This window comes from Stenella coeruleoalba (genome assembly GCF_951394435.1).
Source record: "Stenella coeruleoalba genome assembly, chromosome: 14".
In the NCBI taxonomy this organism is placed as follows: domain Eukaryota; kingdom Metazoa; phylum Chordata; class Mammalia; order Artiodactyla; family Delphinidae; genus Stenella; species Stenella coeruleoalba.
The window spans coordinates 50,394,167-50,417,299 of record NC_137160.1 but is presented as its reverse complement, the minus strand read 5'-3'; the positions used below and the strand labels follow the sequence as shown (position 1 = coordinate 50,417,299).

Here is a 23,133-nt window from a genome sequence, read left to right as displayed (position 1 = left end):
ATCCTGAAAGAAGCTGGCATTTCCTCTTCTCTGCCCCTAATTATCTCTTAGCTGTCTTTGGTTTCACACTAACTGCATTTGAAGGCTTCTCCTTTTGTTATACTGACGAGTAGGAGTGAGAAAAGAGACCAAGGCGTGGATAATTATTAAATTATTTTACAGATATATTTTATGGAATCTTTTAAAGGAATTATTAATTATTAAATGGATAATTATTAAAGTGACCACTTGGAAGAAGCCTTGTTCTTGTTCTTTATAAATAGAAGGTCACTGCTGACATATTTAAGAGCACATATACATATTTATTTATATATATTTTAGAATATATCTAAATGTATGTATGTATGTGTGTATATATATACATTTAGATGCTTAGAAACCGCTGTTAAGTGAGTGATGAATTACGAATGCTGGAGAAGGATATGGTCGAGGGTCTGATTTATTTGGGGGTGCCCATTGGGTCTTCTTGTTCCTTTTGTATTTTTTGGCAGAAATCAATGATTTGGAGTGGAATTGGTCCAGAGAAGTCTTTACAGCACTAAAAACTGTATTTTTTTATTAAGCACATTTATACTTTTGCTATATTATCCTATACCATAGATATTTATATGTAGATAGAAAAACAATAATTATGACAGAACATTATAAGATTGGTGTGAGGATTAAATGAGATGGTGCATAAAGGATTCAGCTCAATGACCGACTAACTGAAAATACGCCGCAGGTGCCGTACGCTATTTGTATCAGCACCCTTATTTTCCTTTGAATGGGGCTTTACAGCTTACAAAGAATTTTCATACACATTTGCTCTTTTAGTTGTCACAGCACCTCAGAGAGGTAGGCGAGGATGAGGATCTTTCTTGTCTCAAAGTCCTTCTACTCTGCAGCTCACGATGGTGACTGGTTCGTTTGCTGACGGCCATGTAAATGGCCAGGCTGGACTGAATCATTACAGACTATGACTTTGGCAAAAGCAGATAGAATGAGTGGACAAGCTTGGCAAATCTCTCTCTATTCTAGCAGAGACATAGGCTCCAGACGCTGTACTAATAAACCATTTGATTTTAGGCAAGTTCCTTAAATCACCCTCAGTGTTTGGCCAGAATCAATAATAATGATAATAATAATACCACCGCACTCTCGAATCTAGGGCTAATGTTATAAGTACAAAAGAAGATAAAGCCGTCAAAATTACATCTTTTTAGGAGTGGAACTTTTAAAAGTATTCTTACAAGACTTTTCTAAACAATGCTGCACTTACTAATTGAATATAACAATCTAAGCATTCCTTTGGAGTGTCTGGCATGAGCATTGAACACCCCCTTCCTTCTGCTGGGTCTGCTTGCAGCCCAGGTACACAGGGAGACTTCAAACTGTTCCTAACACAGATCTATACTCTTTTTAAACACTCTTCTAGAAGCAAGAAGTTGGAGGGGAGTTACATTTCAGGGGAAAAAAATCCAAGGGGAGAGTCATAATTCAGTGAGAGGCTGGCTGAAAAGTTGAATCCCAAGTCAAGTTCATCGCTCCCCAAATAAACTGAAGAGACCCAGGGGCCTCAGAGTCAATGGTTTGGCACTTATGAGTGCTCCAGGTCAAGCTTAGTGTTTACATGGTTCATCAATTTGTTTTCAAAGAGCTGCCCCAAAGTCAGCAGGGTTAATCAATTCTAACCATTGGGCAATCAAATAGTCAGCAAAGGCATCCCACGAGGGTACGAAGGAAGAAGGCAGGACAGACCACGTGATTGCCCCAATCATTTAAGAACCAGTCATGACAGAACCAATCATTCTGATCTCCCGCTGCCGGATTACCACTCAACCATTACCGGTCTCAACATGTGTTCCCCTTATTTTCAAAATACTTTTATAGTCACAACTGAAAAGCAATCTCTTTGGCTTCATTTAGTGCTAGGATGGGAACTGTAACTCGAGTACATCAGCAGAAGGACATACCTTTTCCAAATTAGCAGGATAGGCAAAGAATAAAACAGGAGGGCTGGTTAAAGCACAGACTCAGATTCCCAGCCTGGTGGAGAGCTTTTCGGGGAATGCTAAGAGAGGCAGAAATAGAAATGATATTTGGATGCTGTTAAACTGTATTAGAGAAGATGTGGATGTCAATTTCCTGTTACAGATCACCAAACTAGCACAGAGAAAACTAGCACAGAGCAGCAGTGAGACTTGCATGCTCCAAACAGCTGCTTCAAGTCTCCCTCTGCTAAAAACAGAACATCTGATAAATTCTTGACTTGTCTTGGCATTTTTGTCTCAGAATATAGAGGAAGCAAGGAAGTTAGCTGAATCAGAAGGAATGTGCAGGGATGTGGAAGGGTGGAGTCCTGGAGAATTAAGCAAGTGTTTCACCTTAACCATTGTTGCCTTTGAAACACAAAAAGATATCCCAAAGTTTATCTAAAAGCTGCATACAATGAATGATGTCTGTAATTTGCTTCAAAATTATCTAATGGCACAGGAAGTGGGTGGAGGGTGGTAGGTAAGGGTATAGAGAAAAACAGCATTGTCTATGAGCTGATAATTGTTGAAACCAGGTGATAGGTCCATGGGGGTTCATTTTGCTATTCTCTCTATTTGTGTATGTTTGACAATTCCCATAATAATAAGTAAAACAAAATAATATATGACTCATTCCAAAGCAAAAATAAACCCTCCAAAAGGAAGAATAACTTAAAGGTTTGATGAGCTTTCAGAAAAGAAACAGTCTATTGGCAGACACACAAACAATCCCATTCAGGGAAGAAGTGTGTGATTTTGGAGTGCTGGGTGGCTAGACAGCATCGAAAACCATGTGACTCGACCAGGAGCCATTTGGAAATTGGTGGAGGCATTTTTGCTTGTTGTAATACCTGAGGGCAATGCTGGTTCTCAGTGGTGGAAGGCCAGGCATGCTGAAAGTCCTTTAATCCAAGGACCATAGAATTGTTTCCCCAATACCAGTTGCGCCTCCACTGAATTGATGAAACCAAAGGAACTCTTCTATTAACCTGACCTTAAGAGCACATGCCCATGGATGGGAAGAATAAATAGTAAAGGATGAATAACAAAGACCCACATGGAATTGTAAGAAAAGTTCCAAGAAAGCCAAAGATTGGATTATTAGACAATTGCCAAGATTCAAAAGTCAACACCATAATGAGGTACAGTAACAATATAACTTTTGCAGGTTTCAGAAAGAAGATAGAATTTCATATAATCTAGAAAAGGTAGCACAAATGTGGTTAAAAGAGAGCTGGAGAGCAAAATGGTAAGAGGGTAAATCGTGAGAAAGCACCACCAGGAACTTATGCCCAGACCCCAGGGAGGCTGTACCAAGACCATTCACCTGGGAAAACTCAACCCTCGCCTTAGGCTCTGGGAGCCATCCTGTCCCCACTCAGGAAAATCTAATAAACCACGGGTCAATGGCTCCATTGGTGGGTGAGCAAGACTGACCACTGGAAATAAAGTTCCTGGTCTCGCCTCTCACACTATGGATCAGGTCTTAACTTCAAGGAGCTTCTAGTCTGGTTTGGGGAAACAAGATATGTTGAAACAACAATTCTGAATGTCAAAAAAACACCACAGGGCTTCCCTGGTGGAGCAGTGGTTAAGAATCCGCCTGCCAATGCAGGGGACACGGGTCCGAGCCCTGGTCCGGGAAGATTCCACATGCTGTGGAGCAACTAAGCCCATGCGCCACAACTACTGAGCCCGTGAGCCACAGCTACTGAAGCCCGGGCGCCTAGAGCCTGCGCTCCACAAGAGAAGCCACCACAATGAGAAGCCTGCATACTGCAATGAAGACACAACGCAGCCAAAAATAAATTAATTAATTTAAAAAAAGAAAAAAGATTGTACCATCCTTATGAAATGAATTAGTATGTGAAATAACTTTAAAAACGAAACAGAACAAAAAAACACCATAAGATTAAGTCCTAAATGAGTTGCATAGCTGGTTAACAGCATAAGCCAAGGAAAGGAATAGCTGTGGCTCAAGTCAGCAAAGGAGTGGAACAAAAGGGGATGTAACCCTGATCTTAAAAGAGGGGCAGGTTTTGAATAACCGTAAAAAAGAGAGAGAGTGCATTTGTGGCAAGCACAGAATTGGGGGGCAGGGAAGAAAATGAACAAAGGCCTCATCCTCTGACCACGTCCTGACTTAGAACATAGAAACCCTACCAACTTTCCTAGCAGGCGTGTGCTTGGACTCTGGCCTTCTTGTCTTTCTCAGCCCCTGGATATTTCTGGGCTCTGGATTTCCATGGTACACCTGCCTCTGACTCATCGCTGCTCAGGCCTTTGGGTTTTCCTGTCCTCTGGCCTCAGATCTCTCCGATGTCTTCTGGCCAATTGCCTCAGTGCCTCGGCCTGATACAAGGGAGTGTCACTGGTCACGCTTGGACAAACGGCTCAGACACATTACCAAGAAACAGAAGGAGCACAGCATTTTACCTGGAGAGGGAACTGAAATCATGGTCTTTGGATGCTTTCATGTAATCAAATCCAAGGGAAAAATCTGTCCCAAAATGTTCTCTTTTCCTCTCTAGGCTTTGATACATACCTTTTTATTTATTCATTTTTTATTTTCTAAAAACTGGCACCAGACCTGATAGAGAAATTGTATTAATTCATCATGAATGATAGACTGGAATGTTTTAGAATAATATTTACTAAATTGGTGGTAACTGAATCAGTAGCAGTACGGTATCTGGAATCAACTTAAAAAAAGCATTGAAAAAAAAAAAAAAAAAAAAAAAAAAGCATTGATCCCAGGTTTTCCAGATCAAGATGGCAGAGTAGGAAGACCTGAGCTCACCTCCTCCCATGGACACACAAAACCTACAACTACATAGAGAACAATCCCTGAGAATGACTTGAAGACTAGCAGAAACAACTTTCTACAACCAAGGATAGAAAGAAAAGGCCACAGTGAGACAGGTAGGAGGGGCAGAGACACAGTCTAGTCAGAACCCAAACCCCCCGTGCAGCCACCCACAAAGTGGGAGGGATAGCACAGCTGCGGAAGCCCCCCTACAGCAGGGGACCTGCGCTGTGAAGCCGAGCCCCCATACGGCCTGACTTTGAAAGTCAGAGGGCTTACGTCCAGGGGAGCTGGAGGCCTGCGGGAAACTGAGACGCTGATCTTGAAGAGCTTAGGCACAAACTCACTGGCTCAGAGGCCCAGCGCAGAGGCAGCAGCTTGTAAAGTTCCCAGGTGATTCACTGACTAATTTTAGGGTATGTGCTGGAGGAGCGGCGATCTGGTGGAACCTTCTCTGGGACTGAAATGCTGTTGGGCGCCATTTAAAAGATTCTCCTTCCACCTAGCTGGCCTGCGTGGGTACTACGTCTGTCATTATTCATCAAACTAGCTAACTCCATGTGTCCTGCCCTGGTGTTCCCCTGAGGACCAGCCCTGCCCAACCTGCCCACCCCAGCCGGCCCCTCCGAAGTGGCTCCTGCCCTCTCCCACCCGGCAGGCCACCCTGGCCAGCACCAGTGCCCACTCCAGGGGGTGGCTCCCGCTCCAGGAGGGGCCAGCCCTACACAGCAGCATGCCTGCAACAGTCACGGCCAGGCACTGAAACACTGGGGGCCAGGACCGCATATCAGCACACCTGCAGCAGTTGTGACAGGACCTCTCAGCCAGCATGGCTAAGAACCAACCCTGCCCACCAATGCACCTGTAGCAATCACGGCCCAACCACAACAGGAGGGCATACACTGCCCACACAGCCCACTGGAGCATGTGGCTCTGATGACAGGGTGGGGGGGAATGTGCCACAAGGCCCCACAGTACACCTACTACATAAGACCACTCTTTCAAGACCTGGAGATGTAGCTGATATACTTAATACATAGAAACAAACACAAAGGGACTTCCCTGGTGGTCTGGGGGCTAAGGCTTCATGCTCCCGATGCAGGGGGCCCAGGTTCAAGGGTTCGATCCCTGGTCAGGGGACTAGATCCTACACGCTGCAACTAAGAGTTTGCATACCGCAACTAAAGATCCCGCATGCCACAACAAAGATCCTGCACGCCGCAACCAGGATCCCACGTGCCACAACTAAGACCAGCACAGCCAAATAATGAAATAAATATTTCTTTAAAAAATAGAAACAAACACAAAGAGTTAGTTAAAATGAGGAGACAAAGGAACACCTTCCAAATGAAAGAACAGGCCAAAACTTCAGAAAAATAACTAAATGAAACAGAGACAAGCAATTTACCAGGTAAAAAGTTCAAAGAAATAGTCATAAAGATGGCCACCAAAGTCGGGAGAAGAATGGATAAACTCTGTGAGAACGTCAACAAAGAGATAGAAAATAGAAAAAAGAACCAGTCAGAACTGAAGAATACAATAACTGACATGAAAGACACACTAGAGAGAATCAACAGCAGAGCAGAAGATCCAGAAGATATCAGTGATCTGGAAGACAGGGAACCGGAAATCATCAGATTGGAACAGCAAACAGAAAGAGAATTTTTTAAAATGAGGATAGTTTAAGGGGCCTCTGGGACAACATCAAGTGTACTAACACTCATATTATAGGGTCCCAGAAGAGGACAGAGAGAAAGGGACAGAAAACCTATTAAATAAATAATGGCTGAAAACTTCCCTAATGTGGTGAAGAAAACAGACACCCAAGTTCAGGAATCACAGAAAGCCCCAAGCACGAGGAACCCAAAGAGAACCACACCCAGACACATTATAATTAAAATGTCAAAAGTTAAAGAGACAATCTGAAAAGCAGCAAGAGAAAAACAACTAGTTACATACGAGGGAACCCCCACAGACTACCAGCTGATTTTTCAGCAGAAACTTTACAGGCCAGAAAGGACTGGCACCATTTATTAAAAGTCCTGAAAAGAAAATACTCACAACTAATAAAACTCTACCTGACAAGGTTATAATTCAGAATTGAAGGAGAGATGGTTCCCCAGCCATCCTTTAGCAAAAGCTAAAGGAGCTCATCACCACTAAACTGGCCTTACAAGAAATGTTAAAAGAACTTTAGACAGAAAAGAAAAGGCCATAACTGGAAACAAGAAAATTATGAAAGAAAAAAATCTTACTGGTAAAGGCAAACATATAGTAAAGGTGGTATGAATGTTAAGAGACAAAAGTAGTAAAATCATCTATATTTAAAATGATTAGCTAAGCGACACACAAAGTAAAAATGTGTAAAATACAATGTCAAAAACATAAAATGTGCGAGGGGGAGTAAAAATGTAGTTTTTTTAGAATGTGCTCAAAATTAAGCGACCATCAACTTAAAACAGACTGCTATATACATAAGTTATTTTACATGAACCTCATGGTAATCGTAAACGAATAGTCTATAACAGAGACACAAAAAAATAAAGAGAAAGGAATACAAACACAGCACAAAAGAAAGTCATCGAATCACAAGGGAAGAGAACAAGAAAAGTAAGGAACAGAGAAGAACTACAAAAACAATTCGAAAATAATTAAAATGCCAATACATAACATACCTATCAATGATTACTTTGACTATAAATGGACTAAAGGCTTCCAATCAAAAGACATAGAGTGGTTGAATGAATAAACACTAATCTGAAAAGGTATCTGCACACCTATGTCCACTGACTGACAGTAGCCAAGATATGGACACAATATGTGTCCATCAATAGATGAATAAATAAAGATTTGGAGCTATATAATATCTATATCTATACACACAATGGAATATTACTTAGCCATGAAAACAATAAAATCTTGCCATTTGAGACATGTGTGGACCTAGAGGGTATTATGCTAAGTGAAATAAGTCAGTCAGAGAAAGGCAAATACTGTATGATATTACCTATATGTTGAATACAAAAAACAAAACAGAAACAGACTCATAGATACAGGGAACAAACTGGTGGTCACCAGAGGGGAAGCATGGGGGGGTTGGCTGACATAGGTGAGGAGATTAATAGGTACAAACTTTTAGTTATAAAATAAATGTCACAGGGACGTAATGCAGAGCATAGGGAATATAGTCAATAATATTGTGATAACTTCGCGTGGTGACAGATGGTTACTAGACTTACTGTGGTGATCAATTCATAATGTACATAAATGGTGAAACACTAAGTTGTACACCTGAAACTAATATAATATTGCATGTCACCTATATTTCACTTAAAAAAAAAAGCAGCTTACAGTCCAGCCAGAAAGGCAATCCATGATCGTGGAGAAAACACCATATAAGTTTTTAAATGGGAGTTGGGGGACTTTGGTCACAGAAAGTGCTATTTATATACAATATTTTAAAATTTAAATAGATGTGCAAGTTTTTTTTTTTTTAAGCATTGTTTCATCAGCTCCTTCAGCAGTTGGTAAATCTAGGCGAGTCATGCTACAAACTGTGACCAAAAAGACCCTGCTGTGTAATTCATGTATCTGCTGGGGCAATAATACTCATGACAGGCTGATATAAATGACTGTGTTCCTTCTAAACGTGATATTTTTTTTAATATATATATTTTGGCCGCACTGCACGGCATGCAGGATCTTAGTTTCTGGACCAGGGATCGAACCCATGCCCCCTGCAGTGGAAGCGCAGAGTCTTAACCACTGGACCGCCAGGGAAGTCCCCTAAATGTGATTTCTTAAAACCTCATATATCTTTTTTGCCTTCATTAAGTGACTGACATTCACAGTTCTGTCTTTAAGAAAACAAATTTTTTCTTCTAAAAATCAGAAACTATACTTCCTAGTAAAAGGCCCAAGTAGACACAAATTACGGCAGGGTTGGCTACCTAACAAAAATGCATTAAAACGCAGTGCCCATGGTGGCAGATGAGGTGGAGGCAAACAGATCACTGCTTTTTCTTTGTTTACCGGCTCTGCCAACACAATGTTTGGGTTCGTGGGTTGGTGCTTATCTGAAATCATGTTGACACAGGCATGAATGTTCTGAATTTTTGAAGGATAAGGGTGTGTGTGTGTGTGTATGTCTGAGGCTGTGATTGCTATCCTTGCTGGAGAACATTTCTCTTCATGAAGAGCTTTTGAGAAGCTGTAAAAATTTCACAACCTAGATACTTGATAACAACAGCATGTTTTTCTTGGGAAAAACAACTGGCAACTCAAAGCAGTTGATAATGTTTATGTACTACTGTGGAGCAAAAAAACACTCTGGGGCGGGGGGGGGGGGGGGACTAGAGAGTTTCTATGAAGACAGAGTTTTCTAGACAGTTTCTAAGAAGACCACAGCTTGGACACATCACTTTAATGTGTTGATGACTGAGTTTTTAGAAAGCCTGTACTCAGCTCTTTATTATGATCTTTTAATTTTATTCTGTTCCACATTTTAGTAGATTATGAATTGCTAATACCAACATAAACTGATGAAGGAATTTCTCCTGAATGCTAAACGAGAAGGAGTACTTTTCTTTTCCATAGAGTCCAAATAGGGCACGAGATCATGATTCTAGCCTAGCATTTTCTACATCAAAGGTTCTTCAAGCAGTCACTCAAATGTCTGTTGATTGATCATTATGCAAAAAGCAGATCAAAGACAAATATTAAAATGAATTATGATGTTCAGGCTTATTCATACCCCAAGCACATGGAGTTTTACTCATTGAAAGCAAGTGCGCTTCTCTCTAAAATACTATTCCGGTTTCTTAACATTCTTCAGCTATGTTTAGAGAATATGTTGTCAACTCATCTTTGCATAGTGAACACACTTTGATTCTAAAAAACATAAATGACAAATAGAATGTTATTTTTATATAGCATAACAATATGTGAAGAACTTTGAATGTGAGGTACATATCATCGATTTGTGACAACGGCCCCTGCTGGACCTGCTTTTTCTACACTGGCTGCAGAAAGTGGATGAACAAACCGGGACAGTGCGCAACCTCCCCTGGCCAGGCTGGGAAAACATTCCTCAAGTATGTGGTCTACGGCCCAGCTGTTTGTCCAGCGTCACCAGCATAGCCAGCAGGTCACTTCTGGATCCCAGGCTGCTGAGTCTCTCCCACTGTTGCCAGAACCGGGACAACAGGGCAGGCATGAGCCCTACAACACGGTACAGCAGTTAACAGTTATTTATCTTTAAAAAAATAAAACAACCCTCCCCAAACCTCAAATGAACTAATAGTTTTATCAAACCGGCTGTTTAAAACCATCTTCTTTTATCTGCTTGTCCAAGAGTGAAAAAACAGACACAGCCAGAAGGCTATTAATTGTCCCTGCCTGCTCTATTCGAAACCCCAGTGTTCATTGTTTCAAGGTTGCAGAATTCTCAGTCTCCAACAAAGAACACTTGTGACAAGGTGTATTGTTTCCACTCATACCACTTCTGACACCAAATGAGGCGGGTTTTTTCCTCTGTACCAACAGATTTTCCAGTTCTCATACCAGCTAGGTGTCCTACAATTCCATTCCATTCAATTCTGACACTAACTCCACTGAATTAGTGCAGACCCCACAGGTTTAAGGCTCAGTCTCACAAAACCGCACTCCCCTTACTTCAGAGGCTGGCCGTAGTCCCAGGTTGTCACAGGTACTTCTGACCAACAAGCTATAAATTTGGTGGTTCTTACAACCTCTTCCTCAGGTTTGATTATTCACTAGAACGGTTCATAGAACTCAGGTAAACTTTACTATTTCCGGTGTACGATAAAGACTTCAACTGAGGAACAGGCAACGGAAGAGATGCATAGGGTAAGGTATGGGGGAGGGATGCAGAGCTTCCACGCCCTTTCTGGGTCTGCTGCCCACCCCCCACCCCCACACCAAGATGTGTTCACCAACTCAGCAGCTCTCCAAAACCCATTGTTTAGGGGTTTTTATGGAGGTTTCATTGCGTAGGTGTGATCGATTAAGTCATTGACCATTGGTGGTTGAACTCCGTCTCTAACCCCTCCTTTTTCCCCGTAGGTCCATGCCTCTAACCATAGCTTGGCCTTTCTGGAGACTAGCCCCATCCTGAAGCTACCTAGGGGCCAGCCAAGAGGAGCCTAATTAGAACAAAAGAGTTCCTATCGCAGAAGACCTAAATAGACATTTCTCCAAAGAAGATACACAGATGGCCAACAAACACATGAAAAGATGCTCAAAATCACTACTCATTAGAGAAATGCGAATCAAAACTACAATGAGGTATCACCTCACACTGGACAGAATGGCCATCATCAAAAACTCTACAAACAATAAATGCTGCAGAGGGTGTGGAGGAAAGGGAACCCTCTTGCACTGCTGGTGGGAGTGTAGATTGATACAGCCACTATGGAGAACAGCATGGAGGTTCCTTAAAAAACTAAAAATAGAACTACCATATGACCCAGCAATCCCACTACTTGGTATATACCCTGAGAAAACCATAATTCAAAAAGAGTCATGTACCACAATGTTCATTGCAGCTCTATTTACAATAGCCAGGACATGGAAGCAACCTATGTGTCCATCAACAGATGAATGGAGAAAGAAGATGTGGCACATATATACAATGGAATATTACTCAGCCATAAAAAGAAACGAAATTGAGCTATTTGCAGTGAGGGGGATGGACCTAGAGTCTGTCATACAGAGTGAAGTAAGCCAGAAAGAGAAAAACAAATACCGTATGTTAACACATATATATGGAATCTAAAAAAAAAAAAAAAAGGTTCTGATGAACCTAAGGGCAGGGCAGGAATAAAGACACAGATGTAGAGAATGGACTTGAGGAAACAGGGAGGGGGAAGGGTAAACTGGGACGAAGTGAGAGAGTAGCATTGACATATATACACTACCAAATGTAAAATAGATGGCTGGTCGGAAGCAGCTGCATAGCACAGGGAGATCAGCTCGGTGCTTTGTGTCCACCTAGAGGGGTGGGATAGGGAGGGTGGGAGGGAGACACAAGAGGGAGGAGATATGGGGATATATGTATATGTATAGCTGATTCACTTTGTTATACAGCAGAAACTAACACAATATTGTAAAGCAATTATACTCCAATGAAGATGTTGAAGAAAAAATAAAAAGAGTCCCTGTCATCCAGGGAATTCCAAGGGATTTAGGAGCTCTGGGCCAGGAACGGGTAAGGAAGACCAAGTATATATTTCTTACTGTAATCACACAAGGTTTGTTACTTTTATTGATTCAGAATAGAGAGGAACAAAAGCCATAACTCCCTTCTTCTTGCTTCAATACCCCTGATCTCACGTGCAAAGCTTTCTGACAGATGAAAGCCAGCCACGAGAAATGGTTTTGTTTTAGGTGGCATTGCTTTCGAGAAGCCTCCTTCAGCTTCCCTTCCCTTCTAGCTCTTGTAAGCCAACTGTCTGTTGATTGGTCATCATGCTAAAAGCAGATCAAATACAGGTACTATAAATGGGTTAGGATGCACAGGCTTATTCAAACCCCACGTACATGGAGTTTCACTCATTTAAAGCCGCCCTTGGTCCACAGATCAAGGCTGTTTTTCTCACTGTTGCTGGTCTTCCCATTGGTCACCAGCTCCCAGGAGTTTCCCCTAGGAAACTGCCGTGGCCCTTTGGCCACAGGAAAGCGGAGTTCAGACTCTAATGGGTCCAGCAAAGTCGGGAAACCTACCTAAGGGGGACGAAGGGAGAGAAGATGCCCCTACCCTCGAATTATTTCTACAGAAACCTTGAAGTCTCCTCGCTTCCTGTTCTTCCCCTCCCCCACTCCACATTCACCAAAATGACTCATAGATTCTCACCTAAAAGTGGTTATTTCTGAATTTTACACGACAGTAACTTCTAGAGAATGTACATTCGCACATACATTTTGGGATACCTTTTTCTCAGAGTCTTTCAAATACTTCCAACTACGTGAGTTGCCTCTTCTAGGTTCTTAAGACAACGTGAATTTTAAGCTTAGGTTATCGGTCCCCGCCCCAAGTGTCAGTGAGAACTGAGAGGAACCAGAAGTGAAAGACCCTGGAACAGATGCGGGCTTTGAACCTCAGCAGGGCTGGAAACATTCCAAGAGCAGATGTCACAGTCCTTCCCCTCAAGACCTCCAAAAAAAAGCAACGTGAGAAATAAAGCAACTGTGCCGCCAAGGCCGAGCCCTCACACAACTCCAGGGGGCACCATTCATGGGAAAACAGTGTGAGAGGTCCCCTGGCGCTGTGCAGATACTGGCCTCTGAGAACAAGAATGCTGTTTTTCCACAATGTGTGTGTCGCCTGAGACACACACCACGGGGGGCTTCCTGGGAGAAGGGCTATTTCCTGTCCTGGGCACGGAAGCCGCTCCACGAATCTAAGAGGATGTGGCTGTCGGTAAATATGACTTAATTCTGTTCCTCATCCACCCAGAGCCCTCCCTGAGGACCTCCGCTTGTACTTTGGAAACAGCCCAAGCTTTGGAATGAGGAATTTTGAAGGCTGGTTCTGCTGCTCGAGGGCTGCACAGCCCTCGCTAAGTTACTCGCCCTCTCTGTGTCCGGGTTTCTCATCTGTCTGTCTGGTGAGTTAATAGTATCTAATACTTGGAGTTATCACACCCATTAAGAGAATTCTCCCTTTCCCGGTAGACTCTGGGCCTTTGTGGGTGGTGTTAGAGAGAATGGCCAAGGTAGGCTGGTTTGATTTACATGGGAAAGAACAGAGAGTTGCTAGAGAAGAAGAAGGAAAAATCCATCGGATAAAAGATGAGAAAAAGGAGAGGAGCAAAGAGCTAAAGTAGGCCAGTTTGGGGGGAAATCGGGGAGAGTGTGGAGGAAAGGAAGAGAGAGATTCATGGTTCATATACGTGAACTATATTTAGAGAGAGACAGTTGGGGGACAGTGATTATTAAACTGTCCTTTAACATTTTTTAGAGATAACTCAGTTGAATAAGCAAATAGTTTTTATCACAGAGGTTGCTGAAAACCATTTCCTTCTTCGGCTTGTCCAAGAGTGAAATAAGGATGGAAACACCCAGAAGCCTATTAAATTAATGTCCCCTCCCTGGCTCCATTCTCACCCCCAGCTATAAACACCAGCAGGTCAAGGACTGTAACACACCACACCATGACAGCTCGTGGGCATGGCTGCTGGCACAGGGAAGATGCCAATTTGATGTGTCATTGAATGTATGGTCTTCTGTGCTGTTTCCAGTTTTCAAGCCCAAAGAAGGCTGAGAGAAAATTACAGCCTCCTTTGATTTCATTGTCATGGGCCATGGGGTCCCAGGAGGTGTGATGTGGAGCTGACCACTCTCTGGGAACCTCAGAGATGAGCCATAAACCTTCTAGAAACATCTGTACAGAGCTCATTTATGTCATTCAAAGCTTCCTGAATTCAAAAGAAACCACATAAAAAGTCAGCAAAACCACTTGTGCATTTTAAGACATTTCCTGATCTCTTATACTAGCAATAATAAAATGGAAAAAAGATCCCTTGGAGCAAAGGAAATGTTTTTGGTTGTACCTGTGGGCAGGTGGTATTCTGCATTGTGAATTGACGGGTTTTTAACATTTGATGCAAGCATCTGAACACACATATTATTAAAATGTCTTCTTTTGCTCTGTTGTATAAGAGTCACTTGTTTTAGTGGTCCCCAAAGTGAAACGGGGTGGTTTTATATAGGGCTTATATTTGGAAATAGAGTCAGAGGGATTCATGAAGGCTGAATCAGTGGCGATGTTATTTTTTAGTTTCAGAGACTAAATCCCATCAAATTTCTTTGTCTGATTTTTGTGTATCCTCGTAAACCTGAGAGCCAAGTAAAGGAGAAAATCAGTAAACTTTGCTTTCCTCTTGCTATCCAACTTCTCATGCCCATTTCATGTTTACTTTGCCACAGAACGTTTTAATTCACTTAAGCTCCACCCCCACGTGCAGCGGACAGAACTAATTGTATCATCCCTTTATTTCCATCAGGAGCAAATAAAGCAAATAAAGCAAAGCACTTGTCCATGAAACTGAAATGCTCCTGATGGGGTTGCAGATGCATTTAGATTAATGAAACCCTCCACTCACAGATCCTTGCACATGACGGAGGACAGGAAACCTGACATACATTCGCCAGCTCAACAGAGCGCAAAGCGCCTATTCCCACAGTCTTAAAGATTTACTCCAGGACAAGCTGCAAATACAAACATTCACCAAAATTCCTTCCACCCTCACTCTATTCTCAGGAGAAAATGGGCTCTTGTAAATGTGTACCCATGGCACCTAGAGATATTTTCAAAGGAAATAGCCAGAACTGGCATTCCCACCCATACTGCAGGGGCAACTTCCACACCACTTAAAAGAAATAATGGTATTTTTTTCCTGGATAGAAAAGAACGCTACTGTATAAAGTTGTTTTGCTTTGTTTTGTTTTTGGTCGCACCACACAGCTTGCATTGCTTGTGGGATCTTAGTTCCCCGACCAGGGATCAAACCCGTGCCCCCTGCAATGGAAGCACAGAGTCCTAACCACTGGACCGCCAGAGAATTCCCTAGAAAGTTTAAAAACACAAAAAAAAGAGGTGAGAAAAAATAAAATCACAGAATCCTAAAATTTTTGATGTAAATCTTTCCAGGCTTCTTCTATGCATGTTTTTGATTATGGAAATATATATGATGAAAAAGAAAACAATTCTACATTTGCTTGATAAATTGAAACTTTAAATTAACTATGTAACAGGAATATGTTCCCACTTCATTAAATATTATTTCATATCAGCACTTGAAATGGCTATATAATGTTGTATCACAGGGTGGTGCTATGATTTATTTAACCAATTTAATTCCAATTGCTGGACATTAATCCCAATTTTCTGCTATTAAAATCAGTACTTCATGAAGTGTCTTTGTGTACAGATCTTGGCAAACCTCAGCAATAAATTCTTTGGCATAAATTGGGGATGTTGAAATGCCGGGTTACAAAGCATGTCCATTTTAAACATCAATTTTCAGTCTTCCTAATCATGCCAACATTGCAGATTATTTTAACAAAAATAGTTTGCCAATTTGATAAAAGAAAAATGTTACCTCAGTGTGGTTTTCCTATGAATTTCTACGATTGCTAATGAGGTTAAAGGTTTTCTTTCTTCTGTTTATTAATCACTTATATTTTTCTTTTTGTTTTGAGTATTCATATCCTTTCCCTAACTAAAAAATGTTTGTCTTTTTCTTACTGACATAGATGACCTCTTCCAATATTAAAGATAGTAACTTTTTGTTAATATACTGACAAATTTTTCCTGGCTTTCCATTTGCCTTACTTGTATTTATGATTTTTTTTAGATGTACAGAAGTGTTTCATTTTTATGCAGTAGAAACTATCAGTTTTCTCCTTTATGTTTTCTGACTTTGGCTATATAGGTTTAGAAAAGCTTTCTCTAAGTCCCACAGACTTTTGTCAAAAAATCATAATCATGACCTGTCTTGTGATAGCTTTTTCATTGTTGGGCAAGGTATAAATAGTAACTGAAGGCTGGGACCAGCTCTTATGCTTACTTCACCCTTAAATGTCCTGTATTTAGTAGATCACAATCCATTCACCAAAAACATGTTTTAATTGAGCACCTACTACATTCCAGGATTATTAAATATAGATGAGACAGACACTGGACACAACTGCTTCTTCATGAATTCCACCAGCACACATTGCATAATTAACACATGTGAACAGTGCAAAGATCAGAGCAGAAAAGCAACAGTGATGAATCCAAAAAAAGTCCCTCTCCCTTGAGAAATTTATAGTTCAGTATACCCTGGAGGAATTAAAGAGAGGTAAGATTTAAAAGAGACAGATATTTAAAAGAGACTGAAATACAAGGAAGAAAGTATAAGTACCTTGTGAGATGGGGGAAAACTCAGTGTTCACACAGTGTAAGTCAGGGAGGGTCTGTGGAGAAAGTATCATTTGAAGCGAGCCTTATAGGTTGAGATGAAGGAGACATCATTCTCTTCTTCCTGCCGTCAGAGAGAAGAGGAAGCAGGCACATTAGACTCAGTTTCCCTCTGCAGTATTAACACACAAAAAAAGGGGGGGGGTGGAATTCCCTGGTGGTCCAGTGGTTAGGACTCCGCGCTTTCACTGCAGAGGGCCCAGGTTCAACCCCTAGTCAGGGAACTAAGATCCCACAAGCTGTGTGGCCTGGCCAAAAAAAATTAAAAATAAATAAAAACCAAAATGTTAAGCAGCCAAATATGCCTGTAATCAACCCACAAAGCCTAGAGGAGGGGCTCAGTGAGGGGCTTAGGAAAAAGAGTTAGCATTTCTTTATACTGTCTTTTGCATTTACATTATGCTTATGGAATTTTTTGGTGTACGGTTTTCTTTTTTATGTAGTTAAATCTTCTTGAACAGTGTGGCAGATTATACTTCCCAAGGATGGCCGCACCAATGTATATCCCATTATATATGCTCCTCTTAGAGTGTGACCCTAACAGGCTTCATGGAAAGGTAGAGTCTGTGTTCCCTGCCTCTGTACTTGGGTAGACCTTCCTAACTGCCTCAGCCAGTAGAATGTGGCAGAAGCGCTGCTGCATGACGCCCAAGGCTAAATCCTAGATGCACTCCTAGCTGGCTCTCCTCTCTCTTGGGACACTTGGTCTCTGAACCCAGCCACCACATTTTGAGGAAGTACAGGCCACATGGAGAGGCTGGATGTAAGTGTTCTCACCAACAGCCCCAGCTAGATTCCTGGTCAACAACCAGATGAGTGAATGAGGAGTCGAGGCTCCTGCTGTGATTTACATCTTGAGATGTTTACTGTGCCTTCTGGAGACTTGATGGAGGTGAGGACTACAGGCCAGGAGTGGAAGCAGGGAGACCAGTTAGGAGGCTATAGCAATAATCCAGGACAGAGAAGATGCACTTTGGGTTTGGGTTATACCAGTAGAGTAGGTGAGAGGTAATCCTATCTGGGAAATGTTTTGAAAGTAGAGCTGATGGGGTTTGCTGATGGATGGGATGGGAGTTGGGAGAGAAAGAGAAGAGTCACTGACTATGTCTAGATTTTGAGTCTGAGCAGTTGGGTTTCAGTGTCATTTATTGAGATGAGGACACCTGAGGGAAGGGCAGCTTTGCAGGGCAGGGTAGGTCAATCGTTGCATCTGGGACATGTTCTACGAGAAGCCTGTTTGACATCCAAGTGAAAAAGCTAAATCAACAGTGGGATACGCGAGTCTAGAGCTCAGAGAGAGGCCCTAAGCTGGAGATAGAAACTTGGGAGTCATTGGCATACAGATGGTGTTGCAGATAGTACTGCTATATAACAAATGACCCCAAAACTTAGCTTAAAACAGCTATTTCATTTACCCACCAATTCGTGGGTTCGAAATTCAGGGCAGGGCACAGCAGGAATGTTTAGTTTCTACTCCACAAATCTTGGGTCTGAGCTTGGAAGACTCAGGGGTTCGAAGCAACATGATGACTGGGGCTGGAATCACCAGGAAGTGTCTTCACTCACAAATCCGGCAGTTGAAGCTGGCTGTTCACTGGGACCTCAGCAGGGGCTGTCAACTGGAACGCTTAGAGTGGCTTCTCCATGTGGCTTGGGTTTCCTTGGGGTAGCTGGACCACTTACATGGCAGCTCAGGGCTCCAAAAGTGAGTGTACCAGTGAGCAAGGTGGAACTGCACCGTCTTTCCTAACTTAGCCTTGGAAGTCATGCAGCATCGTTCCCACCTCATCCTCTGGGCTACCAGAGAGCTAGCGCTTGCCAAGACTCAAGGTGGGATGGGGAGGGTGGTGGATATAGATCCCTCCTCTCCATGGAAAGAGTGTGAAGACCACGTTGTAGAAGAGCATATGGGATGGAGATACTGTTGTGGCCAACTCTGGAAAACACAATCTGCTACAGATGGTATTGATTCAGGGCCTCTTAATTGGATGACATCACTTAGGAACTGAGTGCAGACAGAGAGAAGAGGTCCCGGAATGAACCCTAGGCCTCAACATTTAGAGACTGGGAGGAGGAGCCAGTGGGCAGAAGCAAGCCTAGAGCAAATGCTGTTTCTTGCAGGGCTGCCACTTTCTGCTGAAACTCCTTAGGGAACAGGGTCGGAACATGTTCTTGCATCACCTGCAAGCCGGGGCCAGAACCGGCCCTCCCCCAGTGGGCACTGCCTGGAGGCTCAGCTGAGCACAGCTGCTCAGGCCCCCCAAGACGATCAGGTAGTCAGTAACTCTGGGTCCTGCAGGTGCTCAATCTTCCGTAACACAAGGCAAGGTAGAGAGGGTGGTGGACTTAGACCCCTCCCCTGTAAGGAGGGGAACCCCCAACCCTAGCCAACCCACCCTTTTGGAAAACCATTTTTGCCTCTTCTTCAAGAGCTGAAGAATCCTCCAATTTACTCAATTCCAAAGAAAATTTAACATCCATACAGTAGCATCTGGATTGAGATTCATTTGACTTCAGTTTTCTCTAAGAATTAGCGGGTGAAGGTTGTCTTACATCTTGGAGAACTACCTAAACTAACAGACCACCTCCAGGGAACTACACTGCCAGAAGTTCCCTAGATGGCAGGTCCCAGGAGATAATACAAAAGAATTAAGTTCCTCTTGACAAAGACCCTGCTATAATAGTTAAACGGTCCATGTGTTGGAGTTGGGAATTCTGTTATTATATAAATGTCTTGCTGAAATGGGTCTGACCTCTACAGGGATTCAAAAAGAATGAGGCACATTCCTTTAACGTTATTTTTGCTCATGCAAACGATGCCCTATTACACCCAGTAATGCTTAACTACTAAGTTAAAAGCAAATACATAGCAATTTGGACCACTCCAGGGTCGCTCTCACTGTTTTGTGGTTTTATGTAATTCGAATATTGTATACAAGAAGACTTGACCTGGAGCAGGCAGCAAGAAATATGTAATTAGAAACACTTCCCAAGGAAATTATAGTGACAAGTGAAGGCTTGAGGATTTCCGCGGGAGCCTGGAGCTGCAGATATTCATTATAGGTACTTGGGAGGCTCAGCTGCCCTGCTGAAAACCGTGTCTAATTGCTGTGCGGCTGGATGCAGGCATGGAGGACAGCCCAGAGCCAGGAATTGTGTCTATGGCAACACGACGCTCCATTTTTAAACTTTTCATTGCGCAAGAAGAAATTGCTTAGGTTTTTTTTTTTTTTTTTTTTTTTCTCTTCTGCTCCCTCCCCATTTCAGAGTTTGTACCAGCAGGGATTACCCTCCAGGTCTAACATTTCCTGGTAGCTAATGCTAGCTGAGTTAGGTGCCTTTTGCTTTACCTCTAGCGTTAGCAGCTCCAGCGGGTCATTAATTACTGCACCAGGAAGCATTTTCCAATCAAATTATTGTTTAATCAAAACAAAAGAAAATGAATGCTTGTTGCTGTCAACAATGATCAACTCTCCCTAAGAGTCTAAAGGGGAATGCTGGAGGTTTTCCACTTACGGAGAAGTGTCCCTCTGGGAGGGAGGGTCAGTTAAGAAGGCCTTTGTCTAGATACAGTGAAGTTGCCTAAAGTACAGTTGAGAATGCTTCCCTGTGGGCGGAGAGGAAGCTGACCCCCAGGCAGGAAGACCCAGGAAGCTGATACACGCACCGTCCTGGGTCCCCAGCCCTTCTGCTTTGTTAGTGTCCGTATGACCTTGCTATTAGGCTAAATGCCCCAAATGCTTCTACGAGAGTGTCTGAGGGGAAAGACTGCTTTCTGGAGCAGTGAATAAGTGAAATCCACCTGCACGATAACAGCCACACTTCCTGAGTGCAGACAGCGTGCCCTGTGGCTTACAAACACGAGTTAGTGACCCTCGTAATTCCCCCCCACCCCTAGCACATCATTATCCCCGTTTCACAGATGGGAAGACTAAGATTCAGACAGGTTAACCTGGCCAAGATGCACAACAGCCTGGTAAACAGCAGAGCCCACACTTGATTCGTAGTCTTTCCGTCAGCACCTTCCCTCTTTATTTGCTTTTAAAATTTTATTTGCGCTAAAACACACGTAACGTAAAATCTACCGTCTTGACCGTTTTTAACTGCAGTCCAGTGGCATTACGTGCATTCACACTGTTGTGCAGCACCACCGTCATCCACCTCTAGAACGCTCTTCATCTTGCAAAACTGAAACTGTCCCCATTCAACAATAACTCCCCATCCCCCCCCTCCCCAGCCCCTGGCAACCACCATTCCACTTTCTGCCTCTGAATTTGACTTCTCTAGAGAGTGGAATCAGACAGTACCTTTCTTTTTGTGTCTGGCTTATTTCACTTAGCATGATGTCTTCAAGTTTCGTCCATGTTGTAGCATGTGCCAGAGCTTCCTTCCTTTCTAAGGCTGAATAATATTCCATTGTATGTATGTAACACGATTTTTTTTGTCCCTGCACCCATGGAAGGACACTTAGGTTGCCTCCACCTTTTGGCTATCGTGAATATGCTGCTGTGTTTAACTCCTAACCACTAAGATACATAGAGACTTGGAGAATGAGTCTTAAAGGAAGGCGCACCGCCATGGGCTGCCTGACACGCCCCAACCTGAGCAGACCAGCCAAGTACCAGGCGGCCCATCACCCACTGGAGAAGGCACCACCTCACTGGCAGGGGAAAGCGATGCACAAGGCCAAAACATCCCACAGGTTGGCCAATTGGAGAGGCACAGCTCCACGCTGGCACACCCAATGCCAGTGTGTTTCCCTGAGCCTTAGATTCTGGGGAAAACAAGGTTCTTCAAATCCAAACTGCTCAGTCCAGACTTCACTGCAGGATTCCCCACCTGGACGGAGCGTGCCCTGGGACTCCACTGGCGCACCCGCCAACCCCTGCCGACTTCTCCACTCGGTGGTTCTGAGGGCGGCTAGGAGTGAGCTGTGTTCCCTCCTGAGGTTACCACCCTAAGGTTTTTGGAAATGTGAGGAGCATTTCTGGTTGTCATAACCATCTGTCTGGGGGACACTACTGACATTTAACATGTGGAGCCAGGGACAAGAGGCGCCCTGCCATGTGTGAGGCAGTCACCCACAACAAAGAGTTGTCCTGCATCGTGAATCACTTCCAAACGTCTCATTAAAACGTATCTTGTAAGCAAAAAACCTCATTATAATCATCTGGGCCTAAAACCTAATTACGTTTTGCAAATGAACACAAAGTAATTCTGCATGGTTTTTATACGCACCAGATTTTCCAGGAATGCAACTATTGAGTAGATTGAGGGAGACTGTATTTTTTTTTTATATTGGAACTTCCCCGAGAGTTGTTCACCATTTTGGAAAATCATGGCAATGCCACTCCTAGTAGGTTTTTTTTTTTTTTTTTTTTTTTTTTTGCAGCATTTATTCCTGGGCCATAAGTTTCTGTTTCTTCAGTTTCTTCTGGGATATCTTTGTCTTCTGTGCAACCTCCTCTTCGGGTTTAGGAATCATCTGTTGTTTTTCAGGAAGGATCATCTTAGTGTGGCAGGGAGAGTTCCTGTATGGGTTGATCTGACCATGAGCTCTGTAAGTCCTGCGTGGCATCTTGGGTGCTTTGCTCACCTGGATATGCTTAATGACCAGAGAATCTACATCTAAGCCCTTAAGTTCAGCATTACTCTCTGCATTTTTGAGCATGTGCAGTAAAAGTTCAGCACTTTTTTTGGGCTACTGACCCTGTGTCCAGCCCCGCTCTTTGGCCTGGGCACACCTACCAACTCCACCATTGTAAACACACACTGGCACACATTGCTTCTGTAAAGTCACATCCTTCAGATACGTGGTGGCTTTTCAGATACGCATACCCTGAATGGCCTGGGCAGTCTCACGAGTGCTCTTAAAGTGAACACGAAGATCTGAGCCTCTTGATTGGCATGATTCTGTGGGGTTTTCTGGGTCAAGTGAATAGTGAACCATTTTTAGAGATCACCTCAGACCGCTTATCCAAAAAGGACTCCTAGCATTTGAGTTGCAAAAAATATATATAACTTTATCAATTTTATTTGAATTGCCACATTCAAAGTCCACTTTAGAGGCAAGCCCCCTCCACAGGAGGGGTCTATGTCGCCACTCACTGCCGCCCCCCACCCCCGTCTTCTGATGTAGTCCTGCCCCAGCATTTACGTGTTGAAATACATCTTCTGTTTTTATACACTTCTATTCTTTTATTTCTTCTTTTACACCCAGGACATTATATTACTTTTATTTTTAAACATTTTTTGTGTTGGTCGATTATGTTAGACCACAAATCCTGATGCAAACCTCTTGGGGGCCAGATGTGTTTCAGAATTCA

The 23,133-nt window shown here is 42.9% G+C and overlaps 1 pseudogene across 1 annotated transcript; it reads right to left on the bottom strand.

Moving 5' to 3' along the window:
• Positions 1–22,176: 22,176 nt before the first annotated feature.
• On the bottom strand, positions 22,177–22,757 carry LOC307197439 (large ribosomal subunit protein uL22-like; annotated as a pseudogene). The gene has a single exon. The product of its transcript is annotated as a large ribosomal subunit protein uL22-like (transcript).
• Positions 22,758–23,133: the final 376 nt, after the last annotated feature.